General features: G+C 37.5%; 1 long non-coding RNA gene across 1 annotated transcript in view; it reads left to right on the top strand.

Moving 5' to 3' along the window:
• The first annotated feature begins 5,175 nt into the window (after positions 1–5,175).
• Positions 5,176–23,424, top strand: part of LOC131201501 (uncharacterized) — an 18,444-nt gene continuing 195 nt past the window's right edge. Inside the window, exons 1-2 of the long non-coding RNA XR_009155874.1 lie at positions 5,176–6,874; positions 6,987–7,101. This is a non-coding gene — a long non-coding RNA (uncharacterized LOC131201501). The remainder of the gene's footprint in view (positions 6,875–6,986; positions 7,102–23,424) is intronic.

Here is a 23,424-nt window from a genome sequence, read left to right as displayed (position 1 = left end):
CAGAAACATGGCAAATACTTTATGAACTGTACGGGCTATTCCAGGACACATGTATAAAAATCACTCATTCTGGTGTCTCAGAGATTGATAAATCAGGTATTTCTAAACAGTCATACAAATTAGGTAGCAAAGGCACAGTAGCTTTGGGGGGTGGGGGAAATCTTTTTTATGATCAGAGCGTATCAGAAAATGGAAAATTAGAAAACTGTAGTAGTTGGTACTGAGTAGCTTCTATAATTAACTGTGGATACAAATCGCCCTATCGGTTTGTGAGAAATCATGTAAGTGTTGTTCAGTTGTGCTATTTTTTAATAAAAAATAAAATTCTATCTAATTATGCTTAGCTATTTCTTCCCCCAACCTTAATGATTGCCATTGTTTCTTTTCCCTTCGGCTATGTGTCTGTGTATATATACACACACATGTAGATAGACAGACAGACAGTGATCATGCTGTGGGTATGGGTAGATTTCTTCTATTCCAACTTCTGATATAATATAACATCACAAAGGTATATGCAGTACGAGACAGCTGTCTCCTCATTTTCCTAGATATCCCTTATTTCTCAACTACTGAATGCAGTCACTCAACCAGAACTTCTTTTGCTCAATCTTACACAATAACTATCCTAACCCTGGGGCAAGACAGAGGAAGACAATGAGGGAAGGTGAGAGGAGGCATTCAGAGTGAAAGCGGGAGAAAACAGCTCTGAGAGCATCATCAAGGTCCAACAGGATGGTGTAATTTTAAATCACTGCCCTTCACTAGTCTGGGATCAAAGCTGCTCAGATACTGTTTCATAGTCAGTGGCCTTTTAGACAACTCTATATGTTTGAAGGAAGACAAAAGAGTTCTATGCTTTAAAAGGAGAGAGAAAAATGTTCTATGCCCTTTAGTGCAGTTAAAAAGCTGTTAGGAACTTAGACCACAGAAATATCCTTGGTATTCATCAATGACAACTGTTAACAAGATGAAAAACAAAATTTAAATTATGAGAATCAACACTGGAAATGTATTAACCTCCCTTGCCTATAAAGGTAAACAATTGCAGCATAGATCTAAATACAACTTTATAATACAGAGAATTATTCATGTGATTCAATAATTATTAATAATTAGGACCACAGCTAAATGTTACCTGTGATCCCTAATTATTAAAAGGTTTTCATATCTTTGGTGCCCAGCCTTTCATATAATTTACATCTAAATAATATGAACCTTTTTGTAGGGTAGTAAGGAATAATTATACCAAACAATTGTGTTTTATGTTGTCTATCCACATTCTACATAAACTAAACATATACAAAATATACCAAGCTCTCTTCCTTCAATTAATTCAATATTAAGTTAACAAGGCAAAGTTATTTCTACTCTAAGTACAGGTAGTCCTCTTACAACTACAACTGTGCCAAAATTTTCTATAGCTAAGCAAAATAGTTAAGTGAGTTTTGCTCCATTTTACAACCTTTCTTGCCACAGTTGTTAAGTGAATCATTGCAGGCAACTATGAACCAGTTGCCAAGCATCTGAATTTTAATCATGTGATCATGGGGATGTTGCAACAGTTCTAAATGTGAAAAACGTTCATAAATCACTTTTTTTCAGTGTTGTTGTAACTTTGAACAGTCACTAAATGAACTGTTGTAAGTCAAGGACTACCTGTAATTTATATCCCAATTTTAGTATTCTTATAAATAACTCAAAATATACTCTTTCCTTCTCCAGGTTTGCCCATAATAACAACCCTAAGGGCCGGTTTAGCTCACGCTGGTAAAGCCTGTTATTAAGAACACAGCAGCCTGCAATTACTGCAGGTTCAAGCCCGGCCCGAGGTTGACTCAGCCTTCCATCCTTTATAAGGTAGGTAAAATGAGGACCCAGATTGTTGGGGGGGCAATAAGTTGACTTTGTAAAAATATACAAATAGAATGAGACTATTGCCTTATACACTGTAAGCCGCCCTGAGTCTTCGGAGAAGGGCGGGGTATAAATGTAAACAAAAAAAAACAAAACCCCTTGAAGTGAGTTGGGCTAAGAAAGAGGAGTGCAAAGTTACCCAGCTTTCATGCACAAGGCAGACTAGAACTGATGATCTCCTGGTTTCTAGGCCAGCACCTTAACCATCTGACCAAATTGTCTCTCACCTTTGTGTATTGGATTATATTTCCAGCAATACTGAAAGTTGCTATATAACATTAAACTAGCACACTTACAACAGTATTTCTTTCCTTGGCCTGAAAGTACACTGATGATGCTGAAGGCTTTAAATCACATCTTTGGACATATCATAATTCAAAACTAGTTATTTTTAGAGTTGTATATATTAGATTTTAGCCTATTTTGCATATTTTGACAACCAGGTGAAAATCTAAAAGGACAGTGGTGTCATAATGACTTTTACAAAAGCATTTGTTGATCATAACACATAAAATCCTTTTATGACATTCATTTGTTAGATTAATCGGAGCTATGAAGGAGCAGCTCAATATTCAACTATCAAAAATCTAACATGCATAATTTTGAATAAAAGCACTGAATCTCTAGTGTAAATTTATTGCTTACATTTAAAAAATGTTACGTTACAAAAATGCATTGGTTTAATTTGGCTGACTATTCCACTCCCTTTTTTTCAAAACTGTACATGATCACTTTTTAAAACCATTCCAGTTTATAGTTCAATAAACGAACAATTGCATCTCATGGTTGGCATAAAAACCTGATGGTTTTCTTTAAGAAAGTTCAGAAATATCATATTTTTTAAAATATACAAATCCTTGTGTAAAGCTTCTGGGGAAATGTGTAAACCATGTGTTGAGTCAATTCTGCTTAACAACATGCCTTCCAGAAGCAGCAGCAGAAATGTAGTTAATACCTGTGACATCAGAGAGAAAGAGGCCTATAAATCTCTACAATTGTGTTGTCCTTCTAATATTATATGAATCAGAAAGGGGGCTGAAGCTGAAAGATCCCTCCTCCCACCCTGGTGTAAATCAGTTTCTACAAATACATCTGCAGGTATCTTACAATATCTGTACAGCTTGTTCAATGAGATTTAAAATGGACTTGCTGCTTGCAGAACCATCTTGAAGTACAGAACTTTTTGGTCCAGTATGTTGAACATGTAAGAGTTCCCAATCCTCAGCATTTCGAATTCAAATTTACAAGTAGCAGATGAAACATCTTACCCCTAGAGCTTAGAGAACAGGTGCTAAATAATCAAACAATAACAGAGAAAATAGACAAATAAACCAACTACAGAATAACGTGCTTTTTTCTGTGCTGGATAAGTAATCTTGTTTAAAGGTTTAAATATTGTCAGTAACAATTCAGGTTTTTTTTAATCATCCTATGATCATAGTAACATTTTAAACTGGCTGTCCCTTATATTTAAAATTAATTTTTAAAATGTTTTGACTGTGAGGGCTCGGAAGACCCCAGATTAAAAAAAGCAGCTCTGACAATGTTCAAAAAGAAATAACTTGAAGAGAATATTGAGTGAACAAGTGCAAATTTAAGAAAAGAGAGGATAGCAATCTCAACAAAATGTGGCCTCATATTGCAATGCTCTGCTGCTCTTTCCACCTCCTTGTTCTGTAATCAATGAACTAACATCATGAATTTCAGACTAAGTGCCTCTATTCCCAACTGTTCTTTAGCTAAAGTTTTTTTTTGTACTTGAGTATTGACCAGATCATTCACAATGCCACATCTTTGATTAACTCCAAGTACATGAAAGCTACTCAAGGGTTTTCTTCAGTTATGATCAGCAAATGCTTTAAAATCATTATAATACCACCATATCCTTAGCTGAGCAAGTAACATATTAGACCAAATTCAACAACAATCAAAACATGCAACTAAGTCATTGGTTTTGTTGATGTATTTCAATTCTTTAAAACTCATTGTTGGTGTACACCAATAAACAAATTACAATACCAGGATATGAATTTTAATACACACACACACACATATTTGAGAACTGTCCATCTCCCTCAGAGAGGAACTGTAGGTAATGTACAATAAAATATTAAAAGTGTCAAAAACAATACGTAAAATTTAGAAGAGGCAAGGGATGTTAAAAATTGATTAAGAGGTGGATGGAAGGCTTTTAGGTCACTAATCAGGCCTACGCTGTGTGCTCATCAGCATGCCCCAAGCAACGGTGCAGAGCCATGTTTTTATGCCTTTAGAGAAGGTGAGACAGTGGGGGCTTGGCCTACCTCTGGGGAAAGAGCGTTCTCTTGGTTATATCCTATTTTGCTTATTTCAATATGCTTTATGTAGGGTTACTTTTAAAAAGTGTGCAAAAGTTTGGCTCATGCTAAATGCAGTAGCTAGGCTGAATACCAGTAGAAGGTACAGAGATCACACGATCCCTGCACCTAAAATTGTATATTGGTTGCCAAGTTCTTACAATCCAATTTAAAGTCAGAGCACTGACCTTCAAACATTAAAAGGCTTAAGGCTTGATTAGCTGCAGGACTGCCCCTCCATTCTGAATATCTCTAGCTGTTAAGATCTACAGGAAAGGTTCTTTTAGAGAGGTTCCTGCACTTGCAGGACATCTTTCTGGAACATGGAAGAGAAGAGATCCTTCTACTGCATTGCTCCTCAACTTAAGGAATACATTTTGCAGACAGCTATTTGGCCTCTGCTGTCAAAGAATTCAGAACATTTGTAAAGACATGTCACTTTTCCAGGATTTTATTTGTTATTTGAGTATACAAGTAATTTTATTAACATTTTAAACTTTTTAGCATTATGCTTTGTGTTTTAATTTGGTTGGCGACCTTAAATTCTTATTAACCTAATTAATCAAATAAATGTCACACAATAGTCTTTCAAAAGCCGCCTGATTTTTAAAAAAACCTGTTTAGTGGTAATTTGATAATAAGCAGTTAACATAGTTGATATGATGGACTGTAATGGGGAGAGTTACTACTACTACTACCAACACTCTGGAACGAACTCCCCCCTGGCTTACGTCAACTGCCTGATCTTCGGACCTTTCGTCGTGAGCTTAAAACATATTTATTCATTCAAGCAGGACTGGCATAAATAGTTGATTTTAAATTGGGGGTTTAATAATATTTTAAATTTTTAAATGTTTTAATTATCGGCGGTATAGTAATAGTTCATTTTAAATTCTTTTAATTGTATATATTCTGTGTTTTTATTCTGGCTGTACACCGCCCTGAGTCCTTCGGGAGAAGGGCGGTATAGAAATTTAATAAAATAAATAAATAAATAAATACCTATGGACCTACTGAAGCCAAAGAATGTGGCTAACTAAACCTAGTCCTAAACTAACTTTAGTCAGAGGACACGTTACAACTGAGTGTGTTCTCTGAGAGCCCTACAAGTGAAAATGGAAGAAAGGCAGTCAAGGGCTGATCCCTTAGAAGAGGTTTTTTCAACTAGTCTTCTAATGGTTTTTGTTCTAATTTGAATTTTCTTCTTCCCTTTCTCCCACTTCCAAAACCTGCCTCTCTTTGTATTTAAATCTCAGATCATCTCAACCAAACCAGCAATTTACATAAGATTGGAGCCGATCCAAATTCCCCTAGCAAATAAAGGCATTTCAAACAGGTAGAGGAATGTGGGCAAGTGGAAGAAACCAGTAGTCATATGGTAGGACTAACTCTAGAGTAATTGTCTCTTTTTCCATGGCAATAAATACTATCCACAGGCTCTTTCCTGTAAGCAATTACTCTCTTTCTTGGCTCACAAGTGTTTTTTAAGATTTTTAACAGCAGGCATGCATGCAAGGCGATGTTCAAAAATAGGTTATTCTGCACATGGCTTTCATCTTTCATGGAGTTTCATTGCACCTTTCTAATGGGAAAAAAGAGGGCTATCAAAGACTTGAAGTCGAAAGCGATCAATAAAGTAGCCATGTCTATATATAGATTCTCTCCCTTCTGCTCCCACTCATGCCTGCATGCAGTCTTCCAGGGTGTCATTAAAATAAATGGAAGCGTTCAAAGCTTTGTATTCAGGATAATAATAAGCCCTTTTTGATAATCACATGCACACACATACGCACAAATAGGAAAGGACACTGGTGTCTCAATGAGATTATGCACTTTGGACTAAATCTTGAGGCAGAGTGGATCAGCTCTCTATGATTTTGTGAAAATCATAGAGAGCAAATCATAGAGAGCAAAATAAGTATTGACTGTTTACTTCATAGTTCTCGAGAGAAAAAAGAGACATTATAGAGAAACAAAGAAGAAGTAGATCAGGCTTAAACCTTTATCTCTAAAGCGTGCCTCCTGTATTAAGGAAAGGAAACCCTATCCAGACATCGTAATAGGAATGGCTCCACTTCTTCTGTCATAAATCTGAACATGTAGAAAGAAGACTTATTGGTGAATTTAACAGTATTTTTCGTTGAAGTGGCAGTTGCTAACCATTACACCAGTATTTATTTGATTCTTAAAGAGCACAAAAGCATGGACTACAAATAAAGAAGATGGAGTAATAGCTTTTGACTGGGCCACTAGCTTTAAACTTGAAATGAAGTGTCCAGTTTTGAGTTACTGTGTCCAAATGCCATTTGTACAGTTTGAAAAGTGGGGGCATTTTTCCAGCTTGTCACTGTTAGCTGTAGTTCATTCCTATGAATGATGTCACTGAAGGAGCACGTTGTGCTGCTATAAGTACTTCACTCATGACTGGAATGTATTAAATGTATTAATCTGTGCCTTTGACTTTAATTTAGGGAAGCCCTACGTTTGACACATTCTTCTACAACTTTGTTTTATGGCCATCTCCTGCAGATAACCATGGCTCAGAAGCAAAGTGACTGAATGAAGTTAAAGGGTCGCAAACCATCCTATGAACATCTCTTGTTTATTTCACTGTCAAAATGGTAGATATTAGATTAAACATTTCCATGGCTCATTTTTTTACATGGCTCTGCGAGTATTAAGATGCATGCCATAAAGTTCAGCATTGTCATAATTTTCCATCTTTGGTTTCAGTGTCACTATGAATACAAGGCTTAAACATGCAGAGATAAACACACAGATCCTGAACAAACAGTGCCACTAACAGAAAATAAAGACATGGATATAACATTCACAGATAAAACACAAGGTATATATTTGCCAAATGTTTGTCGAAGCTATTTTAAGCTGTCTGAATTAAAAAAAATCCCTTTTTGTCTGCGCAGCAAGCTTTGCTCTTCTGTCAACCTGCTGGACTCATAAAACATTTATAGCCACCTTTAAACCATTATTTTCCATAAATCAGAACTCAATTTTCTCCATGAAATATGTGATTTTGAAATTAATGCTAAGTTGAAATTAATTTCAACTTCTAAAGATATCGTAAGTATCTATGTAGATACTATATATTTAGTTAGCCTATTTATATGTTTGCCTATAAATAAGTAGTGCTATTATTATATCGATTTATCCATGTTCAAGGTGGAGAGAAGAATAGTAGAAGTCTAATCCAATCACAACCTGCACACATGCAACATATATTTTGCTCCATTTTGAAAGGCTGTTTTGAAATGTCTGTTTCATGGATGTGGCAGAATATTACATTCTTCTACAGTCGTATTCTTAAACGAATTGTGATACAGTCAGAAGACTAGCTGAACAAATCAGAATGTGTTTCAGGCAGATGGCCAGGTGTGCTCCTGGGCTCTCCGATATCTAGTATAACTAGTCCTCGACAACTGAGCCCAAGATTTCTGGGGCTAAGCAGGACATTGTTAAATGAGTTGTGCCCCACTTTATGACTTTTTTTGCCACGGTTGTTAAGCAAATCACTGCAGTTGTTAAGTGAATGATGTCATTCAGCAAATCTGGTTTCCCACATTGATTATGCTTGTCGGAAGCTGGCTGGGAAGGTTACAAATAATGATCACATGCAACTTTCATAAATACATGCCAGTTGCCAAGCACCCAAATTTTGGTCACGTGATCATGGGGTTGCTGCAACAGTCTTAAGAATGAAAACCAATCATAAGTTCCTTTTCAGTGCCATTGTAACTTTTCAAAGTGTCACTAAACAAGTGCTTATAAATTGGCAACTACTTGTAAATCATATTGACATGGGCCTAACATATTCAGACTGCAAAATTTGGATGACCACTAAATAGAAACACAGACAGCCTTTTTTGTCACCTGTTTTTGCTGGCAGTTAAGAAGCAAAAGAGAAAATTGCCTTCCAATTTATCTCTAATAAATTGGAACTTTGAGTAACGTCAAGCCTCAGAGCTTTATTTCGTTGGGGGTGCTCCTTGGAACCCTGACATTTGCAGTCTATTTTTCATTTAGGAGATGAAGTTGAATAATGGGAATAAGATTAGTAAAACCTGATTCAAAGTACAGAAATTATACTTTACTTGCTGGATGAGATAACTGAGTCCCTAGAACTTATTATCATGCATAATAGAATAGTACAATTATGCCTAATAAGCACTGTTGCTCATGCTTCATCATAAACTAAAAGGAGGAAGAGACACTAACCATGATGGTTCTGCTCATAGAACAAACCAAATAGCTTGTGAATTATAATAACTATAACTGCAAATGTAATGTGATAACATCCTGCTATATGTTCTAGATCCAACTGCTGTTAAAGATATAGTTACCACCAAAATTAGCTCAATAATTATAATGCTAGTTATAATTGAAGGCTGGATTATAGATGCTCATACTTGAGCAGTGCACTCTTAAATCTTCTTCAAGTGTTTCTTTCAATGCTGAAAGTGGGAATGCAGTTTTCAGCTTTCTCTTCATCTTTGGTATCTTGAGATCAGCTGACTATGCACTTTTAAAAAATTTCCTCTACCTTACTAGGTAGCCAAATTAACTCCATAGGGAAGTTAATGACTATAACTTGTTGCTGGCAATTCTTATGATTTATATTGATATATTGACCATCAATTGTGTTGTAAATGTTGTACCTTGATGAACGTATCTTTTCTTTTATGTACACTGAGAGCATATGCACCAAGACAAATTCCTTGTGTGTCCAATCACACTTGGCCAATAAAATTCTATTCTATTCTATTCTATTCTATTCTATTCTATTCTATTCTATTCTATTCTATTCTATTCTATTCTATTCTATGTTAAAACTAATTTTATTGAGGCAGACTATAATAACAGAAAGTGTGATTGTGCTGTGCACAAGCATTTACACATACACAATACACACATAAATGCAAACTTTATTTTAATCCAGTGAATAAGAATGGTGTCTGCCTGAGTAGCATATGTATTGCCAGTGCATAACATTTTAATAAATGAATTATTTATTGTATCAATATATCTTGTACTCTTTTACAATAAGAAAGTCCCAGTATGTTCCATTGAAGAAAATATTATAAATTGAAGCCATATTCCATAACTTCTATGCTCAGGTAGACGACATGAACAAAGAAGACTATCACAGACTTTTAAAAAAAGCTTTGAAAGATTATTATTTTGTACCGTGCCAAAGCTTCACCCCACTGTCACTCAATTCCACACTTATATACCGGAGATATATAACCATTTGCTATGAACAGACCAATGGGATGGAAAACAAGATGATAAGTTAGCCTAAAGCACGGGTCTCCAAACTTGGCAACTTTAAGACTTGTGGACTTCAATTCCCAGAATTCCTCAGCCAGCCAAATCCATTAGTCTTAAAATTGCCAAGTTTGGCAACCCTTGGCCATAGGTGGGGGATCCTTGGCCATAGGTGGGGAACTATGATACCTTTATGACCTGTGGATTTCAACTCCCAGAGTTCCTGAGCCAGGGCCATAGTTTCCTACCTCTAGCCTAAAGGAGCACATGTCTTTCTTTCCAACCATCTCTTCATGAATCTTCATTTCTGTTTTCCTCTGCATTTTGCTCCATGCTTAGAAATGCATCTGAATTATGTCTATGATCTTTTTGTATTTTTTTAATCGCGAAAAACCTGGAATCGAGTGGGAAAAATTGTTTGCCAACATGCCCTAATTTTCTAAGGATTCCAATTTTAACTGAATGTAACTGCAAGATGATACATTCTCTTGTACCATTCTTTCCCAAGAAAGAATGGTTTTGATCTCAGTAAATTTTTCTTCCGTTTGAAATTATAATTGTTACTGAGTCTCAAGTCATATCAATACCATTTTATGAACTCTGGTATATATCATTATACCATTATATATCATCCACCAAAGCATTCTTCTCAAGATATATATCACACCCCAATCACTTATATCATACAAAGCTAGATCAAGCAAGAACGGATGAGAACCAGTTTGGTCTAGTGCAGCGGTTCTCAACCTGTGGGTCAGGATCCTGTTGGGGGTCGAATGACGATTTGCCAGGGGTCGCCTAAGACCATCGGAAATATGGGAAGTATACTTGCAAGTCAAAGAATAACGCTCCAATGGTTGACTCTACAAACCAGCTGCAGGCTCCTCAAATCGCTAGCCGAATTCGGTTTCAGGCGCGATGAATTAAAAAAGAGAGAAATCTTTGCTCTGATGTCTCCCTCTCAAGCCAGCTGCAATCACTCCCAATCGCTAGCCTAATGTGGCTTCAGGCGCGATACACTTAATAAGGGAGAAGTCTCCGCTTTAATGCCTCCGTCCTCAAGGCAATCGCAAGCAGTTCAGATCGCTAGACAATACAGCTTCAGGCGCGATAAATTCAAAACGAAAATAATTTTACGGTTGGGGTCACCACATCGTGGGGAATTGTATTAAAGGGGTCGCAGCACTATAAAGGTTGAGAACCACTGGTCTAGTGGTTAAGGTGCTAGCCTAGAAATCAGTGCACTAGAGTTTTAGTCCCACCTTAGCCATGAAAGCCAGCTGGATGACTTTAGGCCAGTCACTCTCTCTCAGCCCAATCCACCTCACAGGACTGTTATTGTGGGAAAAATAGGAGAAGGAAGAAGTGTTAAGTACGTTTACTACCTTGAGTTATTTATAAAAGCAATAAAGGCGGGATAAAAATCCAATAAATAAGTAAAAAGGCTCTACTACTTGGGAGTATTGAGGCTTCTAAGTAAAGAACAATCTAAACATTAAGAAAATATTTTGGACTAAAATTACCAACACAGCCCAAAATTTCTATTGCCTGGGGCTAAAGTGAGTTGTAGTCCAATATCACTTTGAAAAGTACTGAGTAAGGGAAAGGCAATGGTATTTCTTGCAATCTCTGAAAATATACTATCAGTTCCTTTGTATATTTGTTTCTTATATATATTTCTGATCCTCCCTTCCCCCTCTTGGTGTCTGTGTGTGTGTGTCCGTGTGTGTGCGTGCGTGTCTGTGTGTAATTTCAAAATCCTGCAGTATGAAGCCAGGCAATTCATAAATGTAGAAAGTGCAGTAGTCTACCTGCAGGCATTGTTAACTGGCAATGGTGAGGATGATAGAAGCCCTGGGAACAGTGACTGATCTCTGACCTTATTGATCCGACGCTCCTCCAACCAGCTGAGTTGCTCCAGTCCAGTCAGCTGAAAAGGAATTTAAAGGGTCGTCATCTTCCCTCTTCAATTCGCCTGCCATTAATAATGTTTTCATCCATGACAGTGATAAACACAGGGTACTTGAGGAGAGTTTATTAAGGTCAGTCCATAAATAAAAATTAAAATTTTAAAAAATGGGTTTACACAGATGAACAGATGGATGGATAAAGTTAATGGGAAAACAATAAAAATGAAAATGGACAGATGGCTAAAGTACGGTATCTGGCAGTGATCTTTCAAAGAAAAAAAAAGCACACCCACCCCTTTGCCTCAGAAAATTGTATCATATCATACAATATCCTTCCATCCCTTAAAAATATATAGGTTTAATGAAGCTGCTTCAGAATGTATAAGTTTTGAGGATCTATGGCCTGACTAATCTTTTGTCTTTTGATGCCTATTTTCTGAACAGGTACAAATAATCACGATCATTTTCTATATCAGCTCTGTATCTGAATGCTACTGCAATATAAATGTTCCTCTGTGCTTGGATTAAATACCAAAGGACTTTCAGGCTATGCCTTGTACTTCATATGAGAAGCCAACAAATGTGACTTCCTCTTTTTTCAGAAAAGGCTTTCTTTTTTACTGTTTTAACAGAAAAAGGCAAGTTGAATGGAGAAAAACAACAGCCCGATGCATATTATTTAAACTTCCATAACAAGATGCCATTAAAACCACATCACATTTTAGTCTCCCTATAACTGGCAGATATTTTTCTTTAAAGTTCTTTGGCCATACTTAATCTAAATTCATGTACCTGTTATTCCATGTGATCAAATTTTTAAGGTTTTGGTTACTACCTTTAAAGCGCTCCATGGCTTAGGGCCTGGGTACTTACGGGACCACCTGCTGTTACCTCATGCCTCCCACCGACCTGTACGCTCACACAGAGAGGGACTTCTCAGGGTGCCGTCCGCCAAGCAATGTGGGCTGGCGGCCCTCAGGGGTAGATCCTTCTCTGTGGGGGCTCCTACCCTCTGGAACGAGCTTCCCCCGGGCTTACGCCAAATACCTGACCTTCGGACCTTCCGCCGCGAATTAAAAACATACTTATTTATTCGCGCGGGGCTGACTTAAATTTTATTGGTTTTAAATTTTATTGGTTTTAAATTTTTTACTAGTAATTTTTAGTGGGTTTTAGTTTTCATGTTCCAAAGTTTTAGGCCAATTATTTAATAAGTTTTTTAATTTGTATTTTAATTGTATATTACATTGTTTGTTTTACCTGGCTGTACACCGCCCTGAGTCCTTCGGGAGAAGGGTGGTATAAAAATTGAATAAATAATAATAAATAATAATAATAAAAAATTCTGTAAAGGAACAAATTTCTTTCAGTAACTTTTAGTTGCTTTCAATAGTGTTCCCAGCAGTTGATAAGTACAAATATATATTGATCTTTTTCTTATTACATCATTTTACTTTTCTTTCTATAATCTACACTGCCCAATCACCAAAACATAAATCCCAAGTTCACTTTTTTCATTTTTACTCAAAAAGTCTACAAGAGCACCCGGAGGCTCCAGTTAGTCCAGAATGCAGCTGCGCGGGTGATAGAGGGAGCGGTTCGGAGTTCCCATGTAACACCTATCCTGCGCAGACTGCACTGGCTGCCTGTTGTCTTCTGGGTGCGCTTCAAGGTATTGGTTACCACCTTTAAAGCGCTCCATGGCTTAGGACCGGGATATTTACGGGACCGTCTACTACCTCCCACCGACTGTGCATTCTCACAGAGAGGGACTCCTTAGGGTGCCGTCAGCCAAACAATGTCGGCTGGCGGCCCCCAGGGGAAGGGCCTTCTCTGTGGGAGCTCCTACCCTGTGGAACGAACTTCCCCCTGGACTTCGACAACTACCTGACCTTCGGACCTTTCGCCGTGAACTTAAGACTTATCTATTCCGTCTTGCTGGACTGGCTTGAATTTTAATTTTTTAGTTAATTTTATGGGTTTTAATTTTATTAATTTTTATCGGGATTGATTGTATTTTTAAAAATTGGGCCAAATTTAATAAGTTTTTTAATGTATGTTTTTAGTATTGTATTTGTCTTTACTGTTTTTATCCTGGCTGTAAACCGCCCTGAGTCCTTCGGGAGAAGGGCGGTATACAAATTAAAATATTATTATTATTATTATAAGAGGCTACTAGTTTGCAATAAATATAATGTCCTTTGTCTAATCAGAGAAGTTAATATATCCATTTTATCAAAATCTGTCAACTTCACCAACCATTCCTATATAGTGGATTGTGTCAGATCTTTCCATCTCTGTTCATACAGTAATTTTCTGCTATGATCATATGCTGAAATAATTTCCATGCCTTTTTTCTGTTTATTCATTAATCATAGAAGGAAGAGTTCTGGCTTCAATTAAGTATTAATCTTTATGTATTTGGATCCAAGTTTTTGTTACCTTTTTAAAATGGCCACCAAGCATGATAAAATGTCCTTTTATGCTGTTCACATTTCCAACATACATTCAAGTTCCTTTATACATTCTAGATTATTTCTCTGGCATTTTATACCAATGATACATCATTAGATAAAAATTCTCTTTGAGATCATAACATGATATACCTCTGAATCCAGTCCTTCCAAACGCTAAGGAGGACAGATCCAAGCAAAATATTAAATTAACAGAGAACAAAGTAGCATTTTTCTTCTTCTTCAGATTTCCTTGGATTATTGTCAGTGTGATGAACCCATATGGTTAGTATAGGAAGAGAAAATCAATTTTTAGATTGTGCCTCATATGCTAAACTGATGAGGTAATCAAGAATAATCTTCTATCTCTTAGCAATGTATTTGCATGATCATTGTGACGGTGACGTCTACTCTAAAATTGCTTAGGGAGATGCATAATTGCAACTAATCCATAAAAATGGGGAATTGCCTATAGAGAGCTATTCAGTTCCATCAGAGCAGGGAAAACTGTTGCCCATTTATTTTCAGAAGAATTGTTTACTCCTGCCACATTGCCCTTGCTTTGGACAGCATCTGACAACATAACAGAAGTAGGAAATTATTTTACAAATTTGAGGCAGTCGTACTTTTAAAAATTTGCTGAAATATCCAAACCTTGGAAACTTGTGTATGGCTTGCAATACAAATTGCAATAGCATTTGAAAATACTATATCCTCTCCCCTTCTTGACTTTACATTTTTGCTGCCATCATTGATTTCTGAAAGGTCTTATTTCTGCAAGGCCCCAAAGCAAAAGACCAGTGGATCTGCAGTTTTAACTTTGTCCTGAGTGGGAAAATCTTCTGTCTCCTCACAACTGTAATATTCTACTTCCCAATAACCATTGAAATTTCTTAATATTAAAGATAAAGAGCTTATTAGCCCTTGAAACCAATAAAAAAATTGTAGGAAAAAACCCAAAAGGAGTCATGTAAATCAGAGGTCTCAAAACTTGGCAATTTTAAGATTTATTTTATTTATTTATTTATTTTATTTTGTCACAACAATATATGTAGGTATCATGCAAAAAGATTATATAGTATATAAACACATATATGAGTAAATATAAGGAGGTATAAGCATATATATATATATATATACACATATATATATAGATAGATAGGAAGAAGAAAAGAAAAACAATAGGACAGGAACGGTAGGCACATTTGTGCACTTTTGCACGCCTCTTATGGTCCTCTTAGGAATGGGGTGAGGTCAATAGTAGAAAGTTTTTGGTTAAAGCTTTTAGGATTATGAGAAGAGACCACAGAGTCAGGTAAAGTATTCCAAGCACTGATAATTCTGTTACAGAAGTCATATTTTCTGCAATCTAGATTAAAGCGGTTGACATTAAGTTTAAATCTATTAGTTGCTCTAGTATTATTGCAATTGAAGCTGAAGTAGTCTTTAACAGGAAGGACATTACAATAGATGATTCTGTAAGTTAAACTTAGGTCTTGTCGAAGGCGACGGAGTTCCAAGTTTTCTAAGCCTAGGATTTCAAGTCTGGTGGGATAAGGTATTTTATTGTTTTCAGAGGAATGGAGAACTCTTCTTGTAAAATATTTCTGGACTCGTTCAATTGTATTGATGTCAGAGATGTGGTGAGGGTTCCAAACAGGCGAGCTGTATTCTAGAATTGGTCTAGCAAATGTTTTATATGCTCTGGTTAGTAGTGTGGTGTTTTTGGAAAAGAAGCTACGCAAGATTAGGTTTATAACTCTTAGAGCTTTTTTTGCTATGTAGTTGCAGTGGGCTTTGGCACTTAGATCATTTGATGTGAAAACTCCAAGGTCTTTAACGGGATGGGGGTAATCTGTAAGGTAATGTCCATCTAGTATGTACTTAGTGTTTGGGTTCTTTTTTCCTATATGTAAGACTGAGCATTTGCTGGTTGAGATTTGGAGCTGCCAATTTTTAGACCAAGTGGTTAGATGATCAAGGTCTTTTTGAATGATAGATGTATTGTCTGTGGTGTTAAATAGTTTGACATCATCAGCAAAGAGAACACAATTACTTGAGATATGGTCACAAAGATCATTAATGTATAGTATAAAGAGTGCGGGCCAAGGACGCTGCCTTGAGGAATGCCACTCTTGACAGGAACAGGATTTGATAAAGCATTGCCAATTTTGACCACTTGTTGTCTGTTAGACAGAAAAGCAGATATCCATTGTGAAGGGGTCCTGAGATGCCATAGGATATTAGTTTTAGGAGAAGTTTATTGTGTACTACTGAGTCAAAAGCTTTGCAGAAGTCTATGTAGATTGCATCTATTGTTTTGCCTTGATCAAGATTTGTAGTCCATATGTTTTTACAGTGGAGAAGTTGTAAGTTACATGATAATTTTTTCCTGAAACCAAATTGTTTATTGGAGAGTAGGTTGTTAGTTGTGGACTTCAACTCCCAGAATTCCCCAACTAACCATGCTGGTTGGGGAAATTCTGGGAGTTGAAGTCCACAAGTCTTAAAGTTGCCAAGGTTGGAAACTCCTGATGTAAATGACTGAAATCACTAATAATTTCCATTACAGAGGTTAATGTGTTTCTGATTTAAGTGTATACATATGAATGTGCTCCTAGAGCCCAAAAGTTGCTTACCTCAGACATTAATAAAAGTCCTTCTGAAACAAGCGGCATCTGCAAATATGTTTAGGATTATGCCTTAGATGGCCATCGAGAATTTATATACAATGCCCGGAAAGGAGAGTACTGTATATACATAAATTCAAGTAAAATCCCTCCTTTGCTCAGTTCCACCCACCCTGCAAATATACAGTTTTAGAAATTTGGTTCTGTGGGGATTTGTAGAGAGGAAAAGTCACATTTCTGGAATACTGCCCTGTGAACGATAAATTATTGTCACTCTGCAGTGACTGCTGATGAGAAATATTGATACCATAAAATAAGATGAAACCTTTAGTTTTAGTTTCAAATAGCTATATTTCCCCAAAGAACTCTTCAAAAATATTAAGGGGAGCTCTGTTGGTAACGCTGTCATGAATTTCAATGAGATTTAGGTTCCATTCCCCAAAGTATTTTTGTTCACAGGAATCCTCTGAGAATTACCTGGGTTTGGTTTATAAGTCGTCTCTTCTAAATAGCCTTTCCTCCCTTGTCGAGAATGCTTTGATATAGGAGCCTACATTTGGGAGGCATGAGTGTGTGGGGGGACTTGGTAACTCATTGATTAGGGTCTACTTAGAGCCTGAAATTTTCCAGGAGGTATGTGGACATGTTGTTGGGGTATTATTGAAACATAGTCCAAGCCAGAGCTTGAAGTTGCAACCCCTCTAGATGTCCAAATAATTTATTGTTAGGTCAAAATTTTCCACCACATTTTACAAAAGGCCAAATGTCCCCCCTAGAGCCATTTGGCTAGTAAAGCCATTGCTGAGTTATAAGCACAGTGGATGGCCTTAGGCTGCTCATATTTTCTCATATGGGCTGGCCTCTGAGCTTGTGTGCATTCTACCTGTCTCTTTTTACTGAGGGCATCCCTTTTTCTGTCATTGCTTGCTGCAAAACCTCTACCCCTAATTTTTTTTACAGCTTCCTAGCAAAATATTGTTAGTAAGATTTTCTAACATGGCTATTTATACTTCAGCTCCCTCCTAGAGTTTCTGGGGTTGAAAAGGATGTGCACTGCCTCTAGTACACATCCAAGACAATGTGATATGACACAATTTTATACACAGCCACAACTGGTAACATGCATTTGAACTATTGTCTACAATATATGCATTATATTATAACAATATATACATACACTAGAATTATTATATACAACCATATATATTATATTATAACAATATACACCTACCAATATATTTTAATTATTATATAGAACAATATATACATTACATTATAACAATATATATAGTACATACATTTGAACTATTACATACATTGAGAATATCATTATATGTTCCCCAAGCATAGAAAATATATTAGGAGTATGGGACCATACTATGGTATTAGCCTTGTCCAAATATCATGCACACTACTGGTTGCATTACCTTGATCAAAAAAAAATACCTACATGAAATGCTAAGAAAATGGGTATAATATTTTCATAACTGCACATGAGTAGTAGCACCAAGTACATTGGGAAGGAGCCAATGGGACTTACACAGGCAGAGGTAATTTTAGCACATCATCCTTCTCTTTCTTCATACTCTATGCATACTTTTTCTCAGTGAAGAATCTGTAAAAAGAGTTACAGATAGTCCTCGGCTTATAACATTTCATTTAGTGACTGTGCGAAATTATAATGGCACTGAAAGAAGTGACTTAAGACCATTGCATCATCCCTATGGTCACGTGATCAAAATTCAGACACTTGGCAACCTACACATATTTATGATGGTTTGTTATGTCCTCCTCACCTCCGTCTGAACGATGGCTTAATTAGCCGGCTCTTATCAGCTCTGGCAGCAAAAGAGCCAGCGTCTGCCAAGAGCCCTCATTAGCTGCCAAGACGCTGGTGAGTCACAATCTTCAGCTCTAGTCAATCTGTGGATTTGCCTGATACAAAGAGACACACCAGCTCTTGATGCCTTTTATATCCTGTGGGGTGTGGCTCCATGACTCAGCACTTCCTAGGCCTGCCCCTCCCCTGCTTCTGTTGTTCCCTTCTCTCCTGCCTACGAAACCTAGGATTCAGCCAATCCTGATTGCTGTCAGCTGGGTCTGCAGGTGTAGCCTGGGGGGGGGGGAAAGAGTCAGGGGACGGAGGCCTCATTATCTCTTTCACCTGGCCTGCTTCTGGCTCCTGGAGCTGAGCCAGGGAGGCCAGTGCTTCTGAGGTAAGTCCTGATGGCCCTTCCCCCTCACTGTCCAAGTCACTTTCTGGCAGCAGGCCTGGCTCCAAGGCACTTTCGGGCATGGGGCCAGGTTCAGGGGTGGGAGCCACAACATGGTTGCAGTTTCCTGGGGCCATATGATCATTTGCTGCAACCTTCTGACAAGCAAAATCAATAGGGAAGCAAGATTCATTTAACAACTGTGTTATTAACTTAACAATTGCAGTGAGTCACTTAAGAACTGTTGCAGGAAAAGTTGCAAAATGGGGCAAAACTCACTTAACAATTGTATTGTGGTCTGTCAGCAGCCTACGGTGCTGGTGGCAGAATCGGACAGTGATGAGGCGGAGGCGAGGCTAGGACCATCTAGAAATGGGGTGTGGACTCCAGAGCCTCCAGGGCCTGAGAGTAGTGAGAGCGAGCTGCGGACTCCAGAGCCTCCAGAGGCCGAGAGTAGCGAGGAGGAGGAGGAGGAGGAACTGAGAGAGCCTGTCCCTAATGCCCGAATGAGAAGAGCTGCCAAGAGGCAGTAGCAGCTCAAGCAGAGAGGTCACCTCGGGGGTAGGGCCAAGAGATAATTGGCTCCTCCCATAAGGTGTCTCAGTTTGCCGGAAAACAACATTGGAGCTGCGCTTGTACCATTCTCTGCTCTGGATGTTTCTGTGAGAAGACTTTGGCAGCTCTCCATTCTCTGCTCGAGACGCTTATCTGCAAAGACTTTGGCAATTATCTAAATTGAACCAGATTGCAGATAATGACAGACTGTTTTGTGTGAAAAGCCTTTGTTTTCTTTTGAGTTTCACGATGCTGGGAATGGGTCAATTCCCAGCTGCTTGAATAAAGTTTATTTTCATTAAGGACTGCGTTTGTTGCTACCTGCTCAGGTCTGGGTCACAACAAATTGTCTTGCTTAGCAACAGAAATTTTGGGCTCAATTGTGGTCGTAAGTTGAGGACCACCTGTATGTGGAGAAGAATTCTCTTTAATAGTTTGTCCAACATTAAATGGGCATATTATTAATATACACCCAATCTAATTTTGTTGGACAACTACGGCATTCTTCATCCATTTTCTATGCATAGAGATTGTAAATATGTTCATGTTAGTGTACAAATTGTATGTATCCTCCCAAAGGCATCTTTACATAAACTTTACACTGAATGCTTGTTCAGATACTCATTCTATATGTGTTGAATTGTCAAGGGGTAAATTTTTGATATTTTCTTGAATCCTTCTTTTGGTTTTTAAGTCAAGAGAGCAGGCTATTTCTGAAACCCAACGCCTCATGGAAACCAAGCAATGTGGGTTATGGTGCCACATCAAGACATTGTACAGTATGTAGATGTTCAATACTCCTGTGAAGAAATAGACTCACTTAACATTATTAATGCAGCTAGTAAAGGAATAAAAGCTTCTGTTTTCGTATTGCAATAAAGATAGGGATAGATAAAGATAGAGATAGATATCGCCATGTTGCACAACCATGTGCAACTTGTGATAACTGCAAAAATGAACACTCCAGAAAGCAACACTACTGACACAGCAAAAATAACCAGAGAGAGAGAATGAGAGAACAAATTCACTTATCAGGCATTATGTGAAAACGATTTGAAAATACACAATGTTTAATGTTCAAAGCAAAAGAAAGTGGGAAAGTAACTGAGCATGAGATAGCTTTCAAGACATAATCATGGTATAAATAGGTAAATACGCATGGGAGCACTGTAAATGCACAAGTAGTTTGGTGCCAATAAAATGTGGAAGATAAAAATAAAACGTAATATAGCTGCAGAAGTATTTGTATAAATCATAGAAATGTACAGGAAGGAAAGTAGCTCTGTGTTCATTCCAGATGAGGTAATACAAGGAATATAATGCAGGCAGCAAAATATGTAGCTGGCAGAACTGAACCAGAGTCCTTCTAGAGGTGACATTTTATAAATGTTATGATTTTATCTGCAAATGGGCAATGTGTAATACAAAATCATAAAAGTGGGATCAGTTGTCATTTTTAAAGGAGACATGCTCTAGATTTTCACTGCCTTTATTCATATTCGATCCTCAAAATCACGTCCTTCTGAATCTAGATTGCCGAAGGCCTTTGGATGTATTCTTAGGCCTCCCTGGTGAAATGTTCTCTTTGGTGACAGGAATTAATCTCTGTATCTAAAGTAATTGATATAAAAATCAGCTCTGGTAGGAGAAGAGAAAGTTGAGGGAAGATACCATTGTTTTTAAATATATGTAAAACTGTTGCAGAGGCCAGTTTTATTCAGTTTCCACTGAATAACAGTGTTGGGATGGATCTTGGAGGTCTTCTAGTCCAAACCCTGCTCAGGCAGGAGAACCTATACAGGGTTGGGTTCTACTTACCTTTACTACCGGTTCGCATCGTGCCCACAGAAGCTTCTGCGCATGCTCAGAAGAGTTTTGATGACATTTGGGTCAGTGGGCAGAACTTCCTGCCGGTTTTACTACCGGTTCTATAGAACTGGTCCGAACCGGGGGCAACCCACCACTGACCCTATACCATTTCAGACAAATGATTGTCCAATTTCTTCTTAAAAACCTCCAGTGTTGGAGCACCCATAACTTCTGGAAGCAAGTTGTTCCACTGATTAATTGGTCTGCCAGGAAATTTCTTCTCAGTTCTAAGTTGGCTCTCAATCAGTTTGAATTGATTTAAACAGCAATAGTTTAAACATAGTTTAAACATGAGTTTAATATTTAATAGTTTAACATTTAAACAGCAATACTTTCCATCCATTGCTTCAGGTGCTTTGAAAAAAGGTTGACACCCTCCTCTTCTTTTGTGGCAACCCCTTAGATATTGGACCACTGTTGTCATGTCAACTCTAGTTCTTCTTTTCATTAAACTAGACATACCCAATTCCTGCAACTGTTCTTCATATGTTTTAGCCTCCCTAATCATGGTTGCTCTTCTCTGCACTCTTCCTAGAGACTCGACATATTTTTATATCAAGGCCAGAAGTGGGCTGCTGGGGGTTTGCAGGGGTTTGGGAGAACCCCTAGCTAAGATTCTGTGAAGTTTGGAGAACCCCCAAATTCTAGTCCTGGCTGTCCCCCGATCACCCACCCCTTCCAGGAGTCCCCACGCGACCCATTTTGGATGCAGATAAGTGCAGGGTATGCACGGAAGCTCGGGGAGGGTGAAAAACGGACCTATCAGAAATTCGGGAAGGCTGGAAAAGGGCCCATTTCTGGCCTCCAGAGGGCCTCCGGAGGTTAGGGAGGTTGTTTTTGCCTCCAGAGGCTCAAGGAAAGGGCAAAAACACCTCCTCCACCATGGTGCAGGAGGTCGACTAGGCCATGCCCATCATGGCCATGCCCACCCAGCAACTGGGCAGAGAACCGCTTGCTAAAATTTTTGAAGCCCATCCCTGATCATGGCAAAACTGGATGCAATATTGCAAGCATGGTCTTACCAAGGCATTATAAAGTGGTACTTCACAAGATCTTGATTCTATCCCTCTGTTAATGCAACGTAGTCTCCCAAGATTGTCCCAACATATATTAGAATACTGAAGAGCCTTACATTTAGATCTCTGTTTCATTTCCTCAGAAGACAGAGTGGACAGTGTAGAATCCCAAAGAGAGCATGGGGTTAGCATTCTTCTTAACATTCTTCTTAAGAAGAAAAGATGATTTAACAGCATTGACTCCGGTGATTTGAGATTAGAATGCTTCTCTTCTGATTTCGAACTGAATGGCATTCTGAATTCATATACTGAACTGAATACCTAGCCAATGAGTAAGTTAGGCTGACAAACAGTCTTGCAGCAACCTTTTATGGCTGACATGAAACTTATTTTACTTAATCCTTGTTCAATGCCTAACCATTCTACCATCTTGGTTCTATTTATTCATGGTCACTGTAACTTGAATAAAAAAGAGTGCAGTGCTGTTGTGAAACTTTCACTTGAAAAATCAAGAATATGAGCTGATTTAGGTACTTGAATATTATTCTACAAGTACAATATAATGTTATTTGCACTTCTTGACTCAGCAAATTCCTTTTAAGTGGCCAATGCATTATAACAGCTACAGCTACAGCTACAGCTACTGTGTGTTCTATATCCCTAGTTCCTTTTCTGTTGCCACTAAACAGAAAGGTACATTAGGTATGCATGTATGATTACTACATAGATGGTATTGTAGGAGGAGAGCAGTGTTAGTCTATAGTGGCAAAAAATGAGGAGTCAGGTAGCTCTTTTCATGATTCATCAAAGCTTATGACTTTAAATAAAATTTGTTCCTCAGAAAAGGTGCTACCGACTACTTTTAAAATATAATATGTATACGCATAAAATTTTATAGTATTATATAATGTATATTGTTATGTATAGTTGTATTATATATTTTAAATATTTAGATGTATGTGTATTTATTTATATAAAATATATTTATATACTTTGTTGTATATTTTAAAATATAAACTATTATATTTTACATTTTATTTTATGGTATAGTTTATAACATTTTATAGTAAGTATATACTATTTAACATAAAAAAAATTGATATCAGTTCTGTTCCTTTTTTCCTAAATGGAGTGAAGAGTTGGTAATTAAAACCAATATAATGGTTTGGGTCTAGATCGAAGAGATCTGAGTTTTTGCGAGTCATATATTAAATGGGAAAATAGACAATTCCAATTAGCTAT

The sequence above is a fragment of the Ahaetulla prasina genome, chromosome 6 (genome assembly GCF_028640845.1).
Source record: "Ahaetulla prasina isolate Xishuangbanna chromosome 6, ASM2864084v1, whole genome shotgun sequence".
NCBI lineage: Eukaryota > Metazoa > Chordata > Lepidosauria > Squamata > Colubridae > Ahaetulla > Ahaetulla prasina.
Note: the sequence above shows the minus strand (reverse complement) of the source record. Positions and strands in the feature narration are given on the sequence as shown.